This window comes from Rhopilema esculentum, chromosome 11 (genome assembly GCF_057945365.1).
Source record: "Rhopilema esculentum isolate cy_ngs chromosome 11, ASM5794536v1, whole genome shotgun sequence".
NCBI classification, from domain to species: Eukaryota; Metazoa; Cnidaria; class Scyphozoa; order Rhizostomeae; family Rhizostomatidae; genus Rhopilema; species Rhopilema esculentum.
In genome coordinates, this window is record NC_142825.1 from 6,406,968 (window position 1) to 6,427,133 (window position 20,166).

General features: G+C 33.6%; 1 protein-coding gene across 3 annotated transcripts in view; it reads right to left on the reverse strand.

Annotated features, from left to right (window-relative positions):
* Positions 1-13,591: 13,591 nt before the first annotated feature.
* Positions 13,592-20,166, reverse strand: part of LOC135693748 (uncharacterized) — a 63,587-nt gene continuing 57,012 nt past the window's right edge. For all 3 annotated transcript variants that reach the window (XM_065212308.2, XM_065212309.2, XM_065212307.2), the window contains one exon: positions 13,592-15,953. The gene's annotated coding sequence lies outside the window, so the exon portion shown is untranslated. The remainder of the gene's footprint in view (positions 15,954-20,166) is intronic.

Genomic DNA, 20,166 nt, shown 5'->3' on the forward strand with positions numbered 1-20,166 from the left:
CTTTGTTTTGCTTCTCTTATATTTCTTTCTATAGTTGCCATCTCTATTGCACGACTGTATTTGATTTTCTATTGCATTTTTTTATTGTTCTGCTTGATGTATTCCTTTAATTTTTATCCCCCTTCGCTCTCTGGTCTTTGCTACTCTTTTGCTGTTTTAAAATGATATTTATATCAATCAGTTCCTCCTTCCTTTACCTGTCAAACATTTTTTTGAAGTCGTATTTGCTTGCTATATTCTTTTGATGTCTTGGCACCTCTTCAATCCCTTCTTTGTTTTGCTTCTCTTATCTTTCTTTCTAAAGTTCCCATCTCTAATGGACAACTTTTTCTGAATTTTTATTGCTCTGCTTCATATATTACTTTAATTTTTATCCCCCTTCGCTCTCTGGTCTTTGCTACTCTTTTGCTGTTTTAAAATGATATTTATATCAATCAGTTCCTCCTTCCTTTACCTGTCAAACGTTTTTTTCAAGTCTTATTTGCTTGGTATATTTTTTTGATGCCTTGGCTCCTCTTCAATCCCTTCTTTGTTTTGCTTCTCTTTATCTTTTTTGCTAAAGTTGCCATCTCTAATGCACGACGGTTTCTGAATTTTTATTGCTCTGCTTCATATATTACTTTAATTTTTATCCCCCTTCGCTCTCTGGTCTTTCCTACTCTTTTGCTGTTTTAAAATGAAATTTATATCAATCAGTTCCTCCTTCCTTTACCTGTCAAACGTTTTTTTCAAGTCTTATTTGCTTGGTATATTTTTTTGATGCCTTGGCTCCTCTTCAATCCCTTCTTTGTTTTGCTTCTCTTTATCTTTTTTTCTAAAGTTGCCATCTCTAATGCACGACGGTTTCTGAATTTTTATTGCTCTGCTTCATATATTACTTTAATTTTTATCCCCCTTCGCTCTCTGGTCTTTCCTACTCTTTTGCTGTTTTAAAATGAAATTTATATCAATCAGTTCCTCCTTCCTTTACCTATCAAACATTTTTTTGAAGTCGTATTTGCTTGGTATATTTTTTTGATGCCTTGGCACCTCTCCAATCCCTTCTTTGTTTTGCTTCTCTTATCTTTCTTTCTAAAGTTGCCACCTCTATTGCACAACCGTTTCTGAATTTTTATTGCTCTGCTTCATACATTACTTTTATTTTTATCCCCCTTCGCTCTCTGGTCTTTGCTACGCGTTTGCTGTTTTAAAATGATATTTATATCGATCAGTTCCTCCTTCCTTTACCTGTCAAACATTTTTTTGAAGTCGTATTTGCTTGGTATACTTTTTTGATGCCTTCGCTCCTCTTAAATCTCTTATTTGTTTTTCTTCTCTTATCTTTTTTTCTAAAGTTGCCATCTCTAATGCACGACGGTTTCTGAATTTTTATTGCTCTGCTTCATATGTTACTTTAATTTTATTCCCTTTCGCTATCTGGCCTTTGCTACTCTTTTGCTGTTTTAAAAATATTTATATCAATCAGTTCCTCCTTCCTTTACCTGTCAAACATTTCTTTGAAGTCGTATTTGCTTGGTATATTTTTTTGATGCCTTGGCTCCTTTTCAATCCCTTCTTTTTTTGCTTTGCTTCTCTAATCTTTCTTTCTAAAGTTCCCATCTCTAATGCACGACGGTTTTTGAATTTTTATTGCTCTGCTACATATATTACTTTAATTTTTATCTCCCTTTGCTCTCTCGTCTTTGCTTCTCTTTTCTTTTTTAAAATGCTAATTATATCATTTATTTCCTCCTTCTTTTACCTTTCAAACATTTTTTTGAAGTCGTATTTGCTTGGTATATTTTTTTGATGCCTTGGCTCCTCTTAAATCCCTTCTTTGTTTTGCTTCTCTTTTCTTCCTTTCTAAAGTTGCTATCTTTATTGAACGACTTTTTCTGATTTTTTATTGCATTTTTTTATTGCTCTGCTTGATGTATTCCTTTAATTTTTATTCCCTTTCGCTCTCTGGTCTTTGCTACTCTTTTGCTGTTTTAAAATGATATTTATATCAATCAGTTCCTCCTTCCTTTACCTGTCAAACATTTTTTTGAAGTCGTATTTGCTTGCTATATTCTTTTGATGTCTTGGCACCTCTTCAATCCCTTCTTTGTTTTGCTTCTCTTATCTTTCTTTCTAAAGTTCCCATCTCTAATGGACAACTTTTTCTGAATTTTTATTGCTCTGCTTCATATATTACTTTAATTTTTATCCCCCTTCGCTCTCTGGTCTTTGCTACTCTTTTGCTGTTTTAAAATGATATTTATATCAATCAGTTCCTCCTTCCTTTACCTGTCAAACGTTTTTTTCAAGTCTTATTTGCTTGGTATATTTTTTTGATGCCTTGGCTCCTCTTCAATCCCTTCTTTGTTTTGCTTCTCTTTATCTTTTTTGCTAAAGTTGCCATCTCTAATGCACGACGGTTTCTGAATTTTTATTGCTCTGCTTCATATATTACTTTAATTTTTATCCCCCTTCGCTCTCTGGTCTTTCCTACTCTTTTGCTGTTTTAAAATGAAATTTATATCAATCAGTTCCCCCTTCCTTTACCTATCAAACATTTTTTTGAAGTCGTATTTGCTTGGTATATTTTTTTGATGCCTTGGCACCTCTCCAATCCCTTCTTTGTTTTGCTTCTCTTATCTTTCTTTCTAAAGTTGCCACCTCTATTGCACAACCGTTTCTGAATTTTTATTGCTCTGCTTCATACATTACTTTTATTTTTATCCCCCTTCGCTCTCTGGTCTTTGCTACGCGTTTGCTGTTTTAAAATGATATTTATATCGATCAGTTCCTCCTTCCTTTACCTGTCAAACATTTTTTTGAAGTCGTATTTGCTTGGTATACTTTTTTGATGCCTTCGCTCCTCTTAAATCTCTTATTTGTTTTTCTTCTCTTATCTTTTTTTCTAAAGTTGCCATCTCTAATGCACGACGGTTTCTGAATTTTTATTGCTCTGCTTCATATGTTACTTTAATTTTATTCCCTTTCGCTATCTGGCCTTTGCTACTCTTTTGCTGTTTTAAAAATATTTATATCAATCAGTTCCTCTTTCCTTTACCTGTCAAACATTTTTTTAAAGTCGTATTTGCTTGGTATATTTCTTTGATGCCTTGGCTCCTCTTCAATCCCTTCTTTGTTTTGCTTCTCTTATCTTTCTTTCTAAAGTTGCCATCTCTATTGCACGACTGTTTCTGACTTTTTTTGCAATCTTTTATTACTCTAATTCATGTATTACTTTAATTTTTATCCCCCTTCAGTCTCTGGTCTTTGCTATTCTTTTGCTGTTTTGAAATGATATTTATATAATTTTTTTGTTCCTCCTTTTTCTTTTGAAACAATTTTTTTAAAGTCGTATTTGCTTGGTTTATTTCTTTGATGCCTTCGCTCCTCTTCAATCCCTTCATTTGTTTTGCTTCTCTTTATCTTTTTTTCTAAAGTTGCGATCTTTATTGCACGACGGTTTCTGATTTTTTATTGCTCTGCTTCATACATTACTTTTATTTTTTTCCCCTTCGCTCTCTGGTCTTGCTACTCTTTTGCTGTTTTAAAATGATATTTATATCAATCAGTTCCTCCTTCCTTTACCTGTCAAACATTCTTTTGAAGTCGTATTTGCTTGGTATTTTTTTTTTGATGCCTTGGCTCCTCTTAAAATCTCTTTGTTTGTTTTTCTTCTATTTTCTTTTTTCTAAAGTTGCCATCTCTAATGCACGACGGTTTCTGATTTTTTATTGCCTTGCTTCATATATTACTTTAATTTTTATCCCCCTTCGCTCTCTGGTCTTTGCTACTCTTTTGCTTTTTTAAAATGATATTTATATCAATCAGTTCCTCCTTCCTTTACCTGTCAAACATTTTTTTGAAGTCGTATTTGCTTGCTATATTTTTTTGATGTCTTGGCACCTCTTCAATCCCTTCTTTGTTTTGCTTCTCTTATCTTTCTTTCTAAAGTTCCCATCTCTAATGCACAACTTTTTCTGAATTTTTATTGCTCTGCTTCATATATTACTTTAATTTTTATCCCCCTTCGCTCTCTGGTCTTTGCTACTCTTTTGCTGTTTTAAAATGATATTTATATCAATCAGTTCCTCCTTCCTTTACCTGTCAAACATTTTTTTGAAGTCGTATTTGCTTGCTATATTCTTTTGATGTCTTGGCACCTCTTCAATCCCTTCTTTGTTTTGCTTCTCTTATCTTTCTTTCTAAAGTTCCCATCTCTAATGCACAACTTTTTCTGAATTTTTATTGCTCTGCTTCATATATTACTTTAATTTTTATCCCCCTTCGCTCTCTGGTCTTTGCTACTCTTTTGCTGTTTTAAAATGATATTTATATCAATCATTTCCTCCTTCCTTTACCTGTCAAACGTTTTTTTCAAGTCTTATTTGCTTGGTATATTTCTTTGATGCCTTGGCTCCTCTTCAATCCCTTCTTTGTTTTGCTTCTCTTATCTTTCTTTCTAAAGTTGCCATCTCTATTGCACGACTGTTTCTGACTTTTTTTGCAATCTTTTATTACTCTAATTCATGTATTACTTTAATTTTTATCCCCCTTCAGTCTCTGGTCTTTGCTATTCTTTTGCTGTTTTGAAATGATATTTATATAATTTTTTTGTTCCTCCTTTTTCTTTTGAAACAATTTTTTTAAAGTCGTATTTGCTTGGTTTATTTCTTTGATGCCTTCGCTCCTCTTCAATCCCTTCATTTGTTTTGCTTCTCTTTATCTTTTTTTCTAAAGTTGCGATCTTTATTGCACGACGGTTTCTGATTTTTTATTGCTCTGCTTCATACATTACTTTTATTTTTTTCCCCTTCGTTCTCTGGTCTTGCTACTCTTTTGCTGTTTTAAAATGATATTTATATCAATCAGTTCCTCCTTCCTTTACCTGTCAAACATTCTTTTGAAGTCGTATTTGCTTGGTATTTTTTTTTTGATGCCTTGGCTCCTCTTAAAATCTCTTTGTTTGTTTTTCTTCTATTTTCTTTTTTCTAAAGTTGCCATCTCTAATGCACGACGGTTTCTGATTTTTTATTGCCTTGCTTCATATATTACTTTAATTTTTATCCCCCTTCGCTCTCTGGTCTTTGCTACTCTTTTGCTTTTTTAAAATGATATTTATATCAATCAGTTCCTCCTTCCTTTACCTGTCAAACATTTTTTTGAAGTCGTATTTGCTTGCTATATTCTTTTGATGTCTTGGCACCTCTTCAATCCCTTCTTTGTTTTGCTTCTCTTATCTTTCTTTCTAAAGTTCCCATCTCTAATGCACAACTTTTTCTGAATTTTTATTGCTCTGCTTCATATATTACTTTAATTTTTATCCCCCTTCGCTCTCTGGTCTTTGCTACTCTTTTGCTGTTTTAAAATGATATTTATATCAATCAGTTCCTCCTTCCTTTACCTGTCAAACATTTTTTTGAAGTCGTATTTGCTTGCTATATTCTTTTGATGTCTTGGCACCTCTTCAATCCCTTCTTTGTTTTGCTTCTCTTATCTTTCTTTCTAAAGTTCCCATCTCTAATGCACAACTTTTTCTGAATTTTTATTGCTCTGCTTCATATATTACTTTAATTTTTATCCCCCTTCGCTCTCTGGTCTTTGCTACTCTTTTGCTTTTTTAAAATGATATTTATATCAATCAGTTCCTCCTTCCTTTACCTGTCAAACATTTTTTTGAAGTCGTATTTGCTTGGTATATTTTTTTGATGTCTTGGCTCCTCTTAAATCTCTTCTTTGTTTTGCTTCTTTTATCTCTTTTTCTAAAGTTGCCATCTCTATTGCACGACTGTTTCCGATTTTTTTGCAATCTTTTATTACTCTAATTCATGTATTACTTTAATTTTTATCCCCCTTCAGTCTCTGGTCTTTGCTATTCTTTTGCTGTTTTGAAATGATATTTATATAATTTTTTTGTTCCTTCTTTTTCTTTTGAAACATTTTTTTAAAGTCGTATTTGCTTGGTATATTTTTTTGATGCCTTGGCTCCTCTTCAATCCCTTCTTTGTTTTGCTTCTCTTTACCTTTTCTTCTAAAGTTGCGATCTTTATTGCACGACGGTTTCTGATATTTTATTGCTCTGCTTCATACATTACTTTTATTTTTTTCCCCTTCGCTCTCTGGTCTTGCTACTCTTTTGCTGTTTTAAAATGATAATTATATCAATCAGTTCCTCCTTCCTTTACCTGTCAAACATTCTTTTGAAGTCGTATTTGCTTGGTATTTTTTTTTTGATGCCTTGGCTCCTCTTAAAATCTCTTTGTTTGTTTTTCTTCTATTTTCTTTTTTCTAAAGTTGCCATCTCTAATGCACGACGGTTTCTGATTTTTTATTGCCTTGCTTCATATATTACTTTAATTTTAATCTCCCTTCGCTCTCTGGTCTTTGCTACTCTTTTGCTTTTTTAAAATGATATTTATATCAATCAGTTCCTCCTTCCTTTACCTGTCAAACATTTTTTTGAAGTCGTATTTGCTTGCTATATTCTTTTGATGTCTTGGCACCTCTTCAATCCCTTCTTTGTTTTGCTTCTCTTATCTTTCTTTCTAAAGTTCCCATCTCTAATGGACAACTTTTTCTGAATTTTTATTGCTCTGCTTCATATATTACTTTAATTTTTATCCCCCTTCGCTCTCTGGTCTTTGCTACTCTTTTGCCTTTTTAAAATGATATTTATATCAACCAGTTCCTCCTTCCTTTACCTGTCAAACATTTTTTTGAAGTCGTATTTGCTTGGTATATTTTTTTGATGTCTTGGCTCCTCTTAAATCTCTTCTTTGTTTTGCTTCTTTTATCTCTTTTTCTAAAGTTGCCATCTCTATTGCACGACTGTTTCCGATTTTTTTGCAATCTTTTATTACTCTAATTCATGTATTACTTTAATTTTTATCCCCTTCAGTCTCTGGTCTTTGCTATTCTTTTGCTGTTTTGAAATGATATTTATATAATTTTTTGTTCCTTTCTTTTCTTTTGAAACATTTTTTAGAAGACGTATTTGCTTGGTATATTTTTTAGATCCCTTGGCTCCTCTTAAATCTCTTCTTTGTTTTTCTTCTCTTATTTTTCTTTCTAAAGTTGCCATCTCTATTGCACTACTGTTTCCGATTTTTTTTGCTATCTTTTATTTCTCTAATTCATGTATTACTTTTATTTTTATCCCCCTTCGTTCTCTGGTCGTTGCTAGCCTTTTGCTGTTTTGAAATGATATTTATATCAATCAGTTCCTCCTTCCTTGACCTGTCAAACTTTTTTTTCAAGTGTATTTGCTTGGTATATTTTTTTGATGCCTTGGCTCCTCTTAAATCCCTTCTTTGTTTTGCTTCTCTTATCTTCCTTTCTAAAGCTCGTATCTTTATTGCACGATTTTTTCTAATTTTTTATTGCATTTTTTTATTGCTCTGCTTGATGTATTACTTTAGTTTTTATCCCCCTTCGCTCTCTGGTCGTTGCTACCCTTTTGCTGTTTTGAAATGATATTTATATCAATCAGTTCCTCCTTCCTTTACCTGTCAAACATTTTTGAAGTAGTATTTGCTTTGTATCTTTTTTGGATGCCTTGCCTCCTCTAAAAATCTCTTTGTTTGTTTTGCTTTTCTAATCTTTCTTTTTAAAGTTGATATCTCTAATGAACGACGGTTTCTGATTTTTTATTGCTCAGCTTCATACCTTTTTTTTATCCTCGTTCGCTCTCTGGTCTTTGCTACTCCTTTGCTGTTTTAAACTGATATTTATATCAATCAGTTCCTCCTCCGTTTACCTGTCAAACATTTTTTTTAAGTCGTATTTGCTTGGTATATTTCTTTGATGCCTTGGCTCCTCTTCAATCCCTTCTTTGTTTTGCTTCTCTTATCTTTCTTTCTAAAGTTGCCACCTCTATTGCACAACCTTTTCTGATTTTTTATTGCTTTGCTTCATATATTACTTTAATTTTTATCCCCCTTCGCTCTCTGGTCTTTGCTACTCTTTTGCTGTTTTAAAATGATATTTATATCAATCACTTCCTCTTTCCTTTACCTGTCAAACGTTTTTTTCAAGTCGTATTTGCTTGGTATATTTTTTTGATGCCTTGGCTCCTCTTCAATCCCTTCTTTGTTTTGCTTCTCTTTACCTTTTTTTCTAAAGTTGCCATCTCTAATGCACGACGGTTTCTGATTTTTTATTGCTCTGCTTCATACATTACTTTTATTTTTATCCGCCTTCGCTCTCTGGTCTTTGCTACTCTTTTGCTGTTTTAAAATGATGTTTATATCAATCAGTTCCTCCTTCCTTTACCTGTCAAACATTTTTTGAAGTAGTATTTGCTTCGTATCTTTTTTGGATGCCTTGCCTCCTCTAAAAATCTCTTTGTTTGTTTTGCTTCTCTAATCTCTCTTTTTAAAGTTGCCATCTCTAATGCACGACGGTTTCTGAATTTTTATTGCTCTGCTTCATATATTACTTTAATTTTTATCTCCCTTTGCTCTGTCGTCTTTGCTTCTCTTTTTTTTTTTAAATGCTAATTATATCATTTATTTCCTCCTTCTTTCACCTTTCAAACATTTTTTCGAAGACATATTTGCTTTTTTTTTCTTTTTATGCCTTAGCTTCTCTTAAATCTCTCCCTTGCTTTGCTTCTCTCATATGCCAATGCAATGTGATGTTTCTTTTATTTCATTATTGGTAATTATTTGATAAGGCTCTGCGGGATGTTGAGCATAAAGTTATGGGTTTTCTCACATTATAAAACAACGTTATCTTACCGTTATTTTATCTTTCTTAGATAAAAGATGTCTCAGAACAACGACAGCCTCAATGATGTAAAGGGCTCTTCCAATTGAATAGATCCTGAATTTTATTTTCAACGAAAGGTCTGAGTCTCAAAAACATGCTGCATACGAATTGTTTTAGATTTGTTTAATTGAGGATTTAGCTCTCTAATAAAAGTCTATCGGGTAAAAGCGAACGCTCCGGAAGCCAAATTAGATTTTACTCCCGAAAAAAGTTTTAAATTTATGCTATGTTTCAAGTGTCGTGAAAGATGTTTTTTATCGTTATAAGAGATGTGAAAATATCGTGACGTTTAATGCATATTCATATTGTAACAAATCCAAGGACCACGAAAATTACCCCCAAGAAATGAAATATAGCATTTCAACTTATTATGTTAAGAAAGGTAAATTAATTTTGTTTCAATGTTTGTTAACGTATCATTTTCCAGGAAGATCACTAAGGCCATACATTTACCTCAAGCATTATCGAATCATTTGCCTACTAAGATCAACCCCAGAGAAAGAACATGTGTATCATCAATAAAAGGCACTGACATTCCTCGGCAAGAAAACTCAGTACCCTGATGCACCGTGTTTGCAGAGGGTGATCTCATTGTTAGGGATGCAAGGTTGTGACTGATCCTTTGGGATTCATGTTGCTGAGATATTCAGAAAACAGATGTTGTCATTTCAGAAAACGAACAGTCTTTACTGCAAAATTGGTAAATGTAAGAATAGGTTAAAATATATTTTTTCTTGCCCAGATAAACTACATGGTAGCAATGGTAAGGATAGTCTAAACTTTTGAATTCTTCTGTCTCAAAAAAATTAGCATATTTACTCAGAAAACAAAAATCGTCACTTTAAATCGCTTAAAATTGCTACTTACCCTTGAAATATTAGCACACCCCCTCCCTCTTTAAGCATTTAATCGTTACCAACAGCCTTAGCTAAATATTTGCCCCCATTTCTACAGCAAATGCCCTTGTCTTCTGCTTTTGTATGACTTGAGAACATTACAATGCTGTTCAGGAATTGTCGAAACTTTTATCAGTAGCAAAATGATTAAGAACAGTCCAGTTATAAATGGAGAAAAGGCAATCCCCTTCTTACACTACAACTTTCACCCATTGACAATGCCCGGAATCATTGTTCGCTACCTTGTAAGCGAATTGAAAATAAACTATTGATAGAGCTATTCGCACGCTTGTTTTTAAGTCACTAGAGACACAAAGAACGAAGAAATTTTATTCAATTGAAATAACAAAGTAAGCCATAGTCTTCCAACTTGATACAACAAAATATTCAAGTCTTTCACCGGTTATTTTAAGCTGTCCTACTTGAGATGTCTCCTTTTAGGAAAGCCATTGTCAGTTAGCAAGAATAAATAGATCACTTGAAAACTCGAAGGGCACAGCAATTTAGCAATTCGAGGGTACTGTTGCCACGCCCATCTTAAAACGAGCAATAACATGACCTCTCCCATTTTATCATTAGGCATCATTGATAACCAAGTAGACTTCGTATTGAGTATCATAAACATCATATTACGAGCTGATCCGGTACAAAGTAGGTCTATTGAAAATTGAGTGATCACTTAGAGGAAACTTTCTGCAAAACTTTATAAAGTGGGAGAGACATGGGCCCCCGATGTCCTCCTGGCAGCTACTTTAGCGTCAGCAGTTATGCTAGATGTGACCTTTATATATGCTCATGCTTCCTGTTTGCCTAGAGTAGATGAACAAGAGACTTGTCCTATGTCTTTCTTTTCTTTGGTTTCCTGAACCTTCTAGAGATTTCCCATAATCAAGGGTCTTCCTATGATGACGAAAAAGCCAAACGAAGCTACCCAGTTGTTTCTTGCTTGTTTTCCTGCATGAAATCTGCCTTAGTTGCTGCGAATTTCCAGAATGTCAGGTTAAAGATAGTCTCTCAAGTAATTTGCTGAATGGCACACTACCAAAAAGCGAATTTCTCTTAGGTTCGGCTCCATGACTGACTGACTACCGGCGATTCGATAAGTTGAGGGTGAATCTCCTTAGTGTAGCCCATAGAAATGGTGTCAGCCTTTGAAATCTGCTATTGAATTTCTTTTGTGTAAAGTGAGAAGTCTTTGTTGTGCTCGTTTTCGCATAAACTAATTTTTCCTAGCTCAGTATTTTAACCGATTTATTAGTCCTGTTGTATGATAAGAGACTGAAGCCTGAACAGTTCGTTGTATTTTCTGTGTATTTTTTCTGTTATTTGTCGCAATGATAATCGACATTTTCTGTGAGCCGGCTCTGACATTCCTCTGTTTACACAAAGAGAGCCTTTTGTCTCAGATTGAATGGCCAGTGTTTCAGGTAAAAGTTACAATTTTGGCGAAAGTATAAGCTTGATGGTAAAATGGGTTACACCACAGGATGCAGAAGATTATTCCCTTTCTTTTGGTGTTTTCAAAAAATAAATTGGACCATGTTTGCCGAAGTTATTCAACTTTTTATCAATTTTTGGCGAGGGGGATTCAGGTTTGCACAAAGCAGTTCAGAAAAAACAATAGGCTTGTGATTCCCAGAGTTTCTAAAGATCTCGGTTTTTGGCGATTTACATCTAAACTATAATATTTATGAACTTCTAGTTTAATTCTTGGCACGCGCCGTTCGATGCTCGATTTTTTGAGCCGTTTCCCGTATTTTTAGGACGAGATTTAGCAAAGTTATTAAGGATTTTCTCTCCAAAATCGCCAAAAAATGGTTTTTTGGATTTTAAAAATCGAAAAGAGCCGCTAAAAATTCGCTGATACTTTCTAAAAATCGAGCCAAAAATCGCCTAAATTCTGATATATAGCTTTCTCTGTTTAAAGCTCGCGTTTCTTTTTAAAATCGATTTTTCCGAAAAGTGCACTTTTCAAATTTTCTCAAATTTGCATCGCAGCGTCCAGGCCTGGCCAAAGCCGTTGCTGCGATGGCGACTTATACTTTCTACTTAAAAACGGTATTTTCTTGAAGTTTTAAAGCGGGGGTAAGCTTTTAACATGCTAAGCAAACTGTTTTAAGTCGATTTAGATGCAATTACAGTGTAATCGCATGATTTTAAATCATTTTGAAAAACTTCAGTACATGTCACTAGCCGCCCGTAGCCCGGTCAGCTTCAATGGAGAGAACCACACGAATATCGCTCTTTATTCGCATATCAAGAGCGTTAATCATTTAACAGCCGTTTACACACTCTCTTCTTGCATGTTGAATCTGTTTAATCTTTTACAAAGTGATTAATTGCAACAAAATTTTTGCAACTTCACTTTTCCTCGATATGAAGGCCTGGGAATCCCCTTCCTTAGGTATATTCAGGCTTGCAAACTTTCTATTGTCTTACCGAGTTACCCTTTGGTTTTTGCCTTTCTGAGGCTTTGATATCAATATGATTGAGAGAAATAGAGCATAGATGCAGTTATCTATCGACTCAAACGCTTAAAAAGCGAATATCGAGCGATTTTCGTGTGTTTTTCTCCATTAAAGCAGATCGGGCGACGGGCGGCTAGTGACATTTTGAAAAAGTTTAGTACATGTCACTAGCCGCCCGTCGCCCGATCTGCTTTAATGGAGAAAAACACACGAAAATCGCTCGATATTCGCTTTTTAAGCGTTTGAGTCGATAGATAACTGCATCTATGCTCTATTTCTCTCAATCATATTGATATCAAAGCCTCAGAAAGGCAAAAACCAAAGGGTAACTCGGTAAGACAATAGAAAGTTTGCAAGCCTGAATATACCTAAGGAAGGGGATTCCCAGGCCTTCATATCGAGGAAAAGTGAAGTTGCAAAAATTTTGTTGCAATTAATCACTTTGTAAAAGATTAAACAGATTCAACATGCAAGAAGAGAGTGTGTAAACGGCTGTTAAATGATTAACGCTCTTGATATGCGAATAAAGAGCGATATTCGTGTGGTTCTCTCCATTGAAGCTGACCGGGCTACGGGCGGCTAGTGACATGTACTGAAGTTTTTCAAAATGATTTAAAATCATGCGATTACACTGTAATTGCATCTAAATCGACTTAAAACAGTTTGCTTAGCATGTTAAAAGCTTACCCCCGCTTTAAAACTTCAAGAAAATACCGTTTTTAAGTAGAAAGTATAAGTCGCCATCGCAGCAACGGCTTTGGCCAGGCCTGGACGCTGCGATGCAAATTTGAGAAAATTTGAAAAGTGCACTTTTCGGAAAAATCGATTTTAAAAAGAAACGCGAGCTTTAAACAGAGAAAGCTATATATCAGAATTTAGGCGATTTTTGGCTCGATTTTTAGAAAGTATCAGCGAATTTTTAGCGGCTGTTTTCGATTTTTAAAATCCAAAAAACCATTTTTTGGCGATTTTGGAGAGAAAATCCTTAATAACTTTGCTAAATCTCGTCCTAAAAATACGGGAAACGGCTCAAAAAATCGAGCATCGAACGGCGCGTGCCAAGAATTAAACTAGAAGTTCATAAATATTATAGTTTAGATGTAAATCGCCAAAAACCGAGATCTTTAGAAACTCTGGGAATCACAAGCCTATTGTTTTTTCTGAACTGCTTTGTGCAAACCTGAATCCCCCTCGCCAAAAATTGATAAAAAGTTGAATAACTTCGGCAAACATGGTCCAATTTATTTTTTGAAAACACCAAAAGAAAGGGAATAATCTTCTGCATCCTGTGGTGTAACCCATTTTACCATCAAGCTTATACTTTCGCCAAAATTGTAACTTTTACCTGAAACACTGGCCATTCAATCTGAGACAAAAGGCTCTCTTTGTGTAAACAGAGGAATGTCAGAGCCGGCTCACAGAAAATGTCGATTATCATTGCGACAAATAACAGAAAAAATACACAGAAAATACAACGAACTGTTCAGGCTTCAGTCTCTTATCATACAACAGGACTAATAAATCGGTTAAAATACTGAGCTAGGAAAAATTAGTTTATGCGAAAACGAGCACAACAAAGACTTCTCACTTTACACAAAAGAAATTCAATAGCAGATTTCAAAGGCTGACACCATTTCTATGGGCTACACTAAGGAGATTCACCCTCAACTTATCGAATCGCCGGTAGTCAGTCAGTCATGGAGCCGAACCTAAGAGAAATTCGCTTTTTGGTAGTGTGCCATTCAGCAAATTACTTGAGAGACTATCTTTAACCTGACATTCTGGAAATTCGCAGCAACTAAGGCAGATTTCATGCAGGAAAACAAGCAAGAAACAACTGGGTAGCTCCGTTTGGCTTTTTCGTCATCATAGGAAGACCCTTGATTATGGGAAATCTCTAGAAGGTTCAGGAAACCAAAGAAAAGAAAGACATAGGACAAGTCTCTTGTTCATCTACTCTAGGCAAACAGGAAGCATGAGCATATATAAAGGTCACATCTAGCATAACTGCTGACGCTAAAGTAGCTGCCAGGAGGACATCGGGGGCCCATGTCTCTCCCACTTTATAAAGTTTTGCAGAAAGTTTCCTCTAAGTGATCACTCAATTTTTAATAGACCTACTTTGTACCGGATCAGCTCGTAATATGATGTTTATGATACTCAATACGAAGTCTACTTGGTTATCAATGATGCCTAATGATAAAATGGGAGAGGTCATGTTATTGCTCGTTTTAAGATGGGCGTGGCAACAGTACCCTCGAATTGCTAAATTGCTGTGCCCTTCGAGTTTTCAAGTGATCTATTTATTCTTGCTAACTGACAATGGCTTTCCTAAAAGGAGACATCTCAAGTAGGACAGCTTAAGATAACCGGTGAAAGACTTGAATATTTTGTTGTATCAAGTTGGAAGACTATGGCTTACTTTGTTATTTCAATTGAATAAAATTTCTTCGTTCTTTGTGTCTCTAGTGACTTAAAAACAAGCGTGCGAATAGCTCTATCAATAGTTTATTTTCAATTCGCTTACAAGGTAGCGAACAATGATTCCGGGCATTGTCAATGGGTGAAAGTTGTAGTGTAAGAAGGGGATTGCCTTTTCTCCATTTATAACTGGACTGTTCTTAATCATTTTGCTACTGATAAAAGTTTCGACAATTCCTGAACAGCATTGTAATGTTCTCAAGTCATACAAAAGCAGAAGACAAGGGCATTTGCTGCAGAAATGGTGGCAATATTTACTTAAGGCTGATGGTAACTATTAAATGTTTAAATTTGGGAGGTGGGGGTGGGCTAATTGAGCCCTTTTATCTGTGTTTAATCCCAATGTAACAGCAAATGGAGAAGAATACCTGATTCCCTTCTACTTTTTTTACCTTGCATCTTTTTCGATAAATTAGCCATGGAAGCATTAGCTCGGAGGTATCCAGTTTCATTGCCAGTCTAATGATATAAAACGGCTATACAAAAGTTGCTTTAAAAACTAAATTGCTCCTTCTTAACAGCAAGATGGCTCGATATTTCAAACTCCATGTACGAAATGCCTAGAAAATTTCAAATAAACAAAGGATCTGTTTGATCTAGTTGTTCTTTAAATGACGCAAAGTATTATTTTGCCAGGCTTATTCAAATTACCGTTTCAGTGGAAGAACGTAGAGATATCATCATGATTTTAGAAAAGTACCAAGATATTATCTTCAATATCAAAACCAAGATATTATTTTCAGAATCATCATAGAAGGTTGTGTTCTTTTATTTTGCCTTCTTTAGAATTAGCCATCAGTCTAGACCAAAAAAGGCCAGAACAAGCGCAAGCTTTCGATGAAAATTCTAAATACTGTTCTCCACTAGAGATGAACTATTATAATTTTTTCTAGAATTCAAAATTACACACCTAAACGTTTTTGTTGTTTAGTGACTGCATGGCAACAATATTGGTTTCAGCAAACGACGAAAAAAGAAAACTGGATAACTATTAGCTAAAAAATTGTGCCGCCAGTGACTTGAGGTTTTTGTTTGTTGAATAAAGTAGCAATTGTAAACGACTAGAGTATGGGCAACAAAAAAGATGTTCCATAAAGGGACGTCGAAGTGATTTTTGTTCCACTGTACAAGCCCAAATGAATAATTCTACATCCAAGAAAACCTGATAATCATGGGACCACGGCAAAGATTAAATCGAAGCTTTATTCTGAGTTAAAAAAATTTTGTATGTGTTACTAATATATTTATTAAGATAAAATAAAAACTTCAAGGTCACAAGTTCCACTGAAATCTGCTTCGACTCCTCCAGGGAGACAGAGCTCCGTACCTACTTGAAATTGCGGTGGTAAAAAACGTCTTTTACCTGGAAAGAAAAAAAACAAAAATTGTTTCAAATATTTGTTCGATGCAATCATTTGAGCAATGTCTAAGAAAGATATAAATAAGAGTAACTAATCTGAAGATCATTGGGAAATTAGAAAACTGAGCAATCAACTAATGAAAGTAGGCCTTGTCAATCACCAAGGCTAGAAAAAGAGAAATTGGATGGGCACTATCGTTAGAGAGCAATTGGAACAAAAGGGGTTGTTGATTGGAAACAAATGATGTTTGCAATTAATGGAGGGGCATGAGACCCCTTAGAACTACAGTAGTTATGTCCTGACGAAATCTGTAGTGATTAAATGTGCAAAAAATGTGAGAGAATCTAGTCATTAGCAAAAATAATTCTGAAGTCAAAATTTATATATATATATAGAGAGAGAGAGCTTTGAGACAGTTTCTAGAGAGATTTTCAAGAGATCATGGAGAGAGAGTGGATTTCTAAAAAGAGTTATCTTGGAGGGTTATCGGAGAGATCTAACGAGAAAGATACTTCAGAGAAAATTGAGAAAGAGTTTCTAGAGAGAGTTTATAAAGATAGAATTTAAAAGGGTTTGCGAAGTGAACACTTAAAGAGTGGTTTGAAGACATTAAAAAATAGCAGGAAAGAATTTGGGGAAAATGAAAAAAGCAAGATACTTAACGGAGTTTTGAAAGGAAACTGGGAGGGGCAGATGGTCAAAAGACAGTTTCTAGAGATTTTAGCATAATTGACAGAGTTTCTGTAAAATGGAATTAACGGAATATTTTAAAGAGAAAGAGAGTAATAAAAAAGAGTCTAAAGAGCGAGTTTCTAAAAGAAATTTTAATAATATATCAACTCTTGTAAAGAAGAGCTTATATTGGGAGAATAATGAGCGTGCTTCTGAATAGCGCTAAAAAATGTTAAAAAAAAGAGCTTCTGAAAAAAGACTTCTAAAAAATTAATACAGTGTTTTCAAAGAACATATCGCAGAAAAGTATCTACTAGAATGTTAAATTGAGAGAGTTAAACGAGAACCAAGAGAGCAAGATTATAACGAAGCTTTAAAAAGTAATCGAAAAATAAATGTTAAAAAAAGAGCTTCTAAAAAAGACTGTCAAAGAATTAATACAGAGCTTCCAGAGAACATATCGAAGAGAAGTATTTAGTAGAATAATAAATTGAGAGAGTAAAAAGAGAGCCAAGAGAGCAAGATTCTCAGGGAGCTCTAAAAAATAATCGAAAAAAATGTTAAAAACAGAGAGCTTCTGAAAAAAGACTGTCAAAGAATTAATACAGAGTTTCCAGAGAACATATCGAAGAAAAGTATTTACTAGAATAATAAATTGAGAGAGTTATAAAAGAACCAGGAGAGGAAGATTCTAAGGGAGCTCTAAAAAATAATCGAAAATAAATGTTAAAAAAAAGAGCTTCAGAAAAAGACTTCTAAAGAATTAATACAAAGTTTCCTTGAAACATATCGAAGAATAGCAACTACTAGAATAATAAATTGAGAGAGTCAAATGAGAAGCAAAGGAGCAAGATTCTTAATGAGGTCTAAAAAAATCGAAAAAATGATAAAAAAGAGAGCTTCTGAAAAAAGACTTCCAAAGAATTAATACAGAGTTTCCAGAAAACATATCGAAGAAAAGTATTTACTAGAATAATAAATTGAGAGAGTTATAAAAGAACCAGGAGAGGAAGATTCTAAGGGAGCTCTAAAAAATAATCGAAAATAAATGTTAAAAAAAAGAGCTTCAGAAAAAGACTTCTAAAGAATTAATACAAAGTTTCCATGAAACATATCGAAGAATAGCAACTGCTAGAATAGTAAATTGAGAGAGTCAAATGAGAAGCAAAGGAGCAAGATTCTTAATGAGGTCTAAAAGAATCGAAAAAATGATAAAAAAGAGAGCTTCTGAAAAAAGACTTCCAAAAAATTAATACAGAGTTTCCAGAAAACATATCGAAGAAAAGTATTTACTAGAATAATAAATTGAGAGAGTTATAAAAGAACCAGGAGAGGAAGATTCTAAGCGAGCTATAAAAAAATCGATAAAAATGTTAAAAAAAGAGAGATTCTGAAAAAAGACTTCCAAAGTATTAATATAGAGTTTCCAGAGAACATATCGAAGAAAAGTATTTACTAGAATGATAAATTGAGAGAGTTAGAAAAGAACCAGGAGAGGAAGATTCTAAGGGAGCTATAAAAAAAATTGGAAAAAATGTTAAAAAAGATAGCTTCTGAAAAAGGAATTCCGAAGAATTAATACAGAGTTTCCAGAGAATATATCGCAGAAAAGTATTTACTAGAATAATAAATTGAGAGAGTCAAATGAGAACCAAGGGAGCACGATTCTAAGGGAAATCTAAAAAATAATCGAAAAAATGTTAAAAACAGAGAGCTTCTGAAAAAAGACTTCCAAAGAATTAATACAGAGTTTCCAGAGAACATATCGAAGAAAAGTATTTACTAGAATAATAAATTGAGAGAGTTATAAATGAACCAGGAGAGGAAGATTCTAAGGGAGCTCTAAAAAATAATCGAAAATAAATGTTAAAAAAAAGAGCTTCAGAGAAAGACTTCTAAAGAATTAATACAGAGTTTCCATGAAAGATATCGAAGAATAGCAACTACTATAATAATAAATTGAGAGAGTCAAATGAGAAGCAAAGGAGCAAGATTCTTAAGGAGGTCTAAAAGAATCGAAAAAATGATAAAAAAGAGAGCTTCTGAAAAAAGATTTCCAAAAAATTAATACAGAGTATCCAGAAAAAATATCGCAGAAAAGTATTTAATAGAATGATAAATTGAGAGAGAGTCTAAAGAGAACCAAGAGACAACGATTCTAAATGAGCTCTAAAAAAAATCGAAAAAATGATAAAAAAGAGAGCTTCTGAAAAAAGACTTCCAAAGAATTAATACAGATTTTCCAGAGAACATATCGCAGAAAAGTATTTACTGAATATTCAATTGAGAGATTCTAAAGAGAACCAAGAGAACACGATTCTAAGGGAGCTCTAAAAAATAATCGAAAAAAATGTTAAAAACAGAGAGCTTCTGAAAAAGACTGTCAAAGAATTAATACAGAGTTTCCAGAGAACATATTGAAGAAAAGTATCTACTAGAATAATAAATTGAGAGAGTCAAATGAGAACGAAGAGAGCACGATTCTAAGGGAAATCTAAAAAATAATCGAAAAAATGTTAAAAACAGAGAGCTTCTGAAAAAAGACTTCCAAAGAATTAATACAGAGTTTCCAGAGAACATATCGAAGAAAAGTATTTAATAGAATGATAAATTGAGAGAGAGTCTAAAGAGAACCAAAATACAAAGATTCTAAGGGAGCTCTTAAAAAGAATCGAAAAAAATGTTAAAAACAGAGAGCTTCTGAAAAAAGACTGTCAAAGAATTAATATAGAGTTTCCAGAAAGCATATTGAAGAAAAGTATTTACTAGAATGATAAATTGAGAGAGTTCTAAAAGAACCAGGAGAGGAAGATTCTAAAAGAGCTATAAAAAAAATCGAAAAAAATGTTAAAAAAGAGAGCTTCTGAAAAAAGACTTCCAAAGAATTAATACAGAGTTTCCAGAGAACATAAAGAAGAAAAGTATTTACTAGAATAAAAAATTGAGAGAGTTCTAAAAGAACCAGGAGAGGAAGATTCTAAGGGAGCTATAAAAAAGATCGGAAAAAATATTAAAAAAGAGAGCTTCTGAAAAAAGACTTCCAAAGAATTAATACAGAGTTTCCAGAGAACATATCGCAGAAAAGTATTTACTAGAATAATAAATTGAGAGAGTCAAATGAGAACCAAGAGAACACGATTATAAGGGAAATCTAAAAAATAATCGAAAAAAATGTTAAAAACAGAGAGCTTCTGAAAAAGACTGTCAAAGAATTAATACAGAGTTTCCAGACAACATATTGAAGAAAAGTATCTACTAGAATAATAAATTGAGAGAGTCAAATGAGAACGAAGAGAGCACGATTCTAAGGGAAATCTAAAAAATAATCGAAAAAATGTTAAAAACAGAGAGCTTCTGAAAAAAGACTTCCAAAAAATTAATACAGAGTTTCCAGAGAACATATCGAAGAAAAGTATTTAATAGAATGATAAATTGAGAGAGAGTCTAAAGAGAACCAAAATACAAAGATTCTAAGGGAGCTCTAAAAAAGAATCGAAAAAAATGTTAAAAACAGAGAGCTTCTGAAAAAAGACTGTCAAAGAA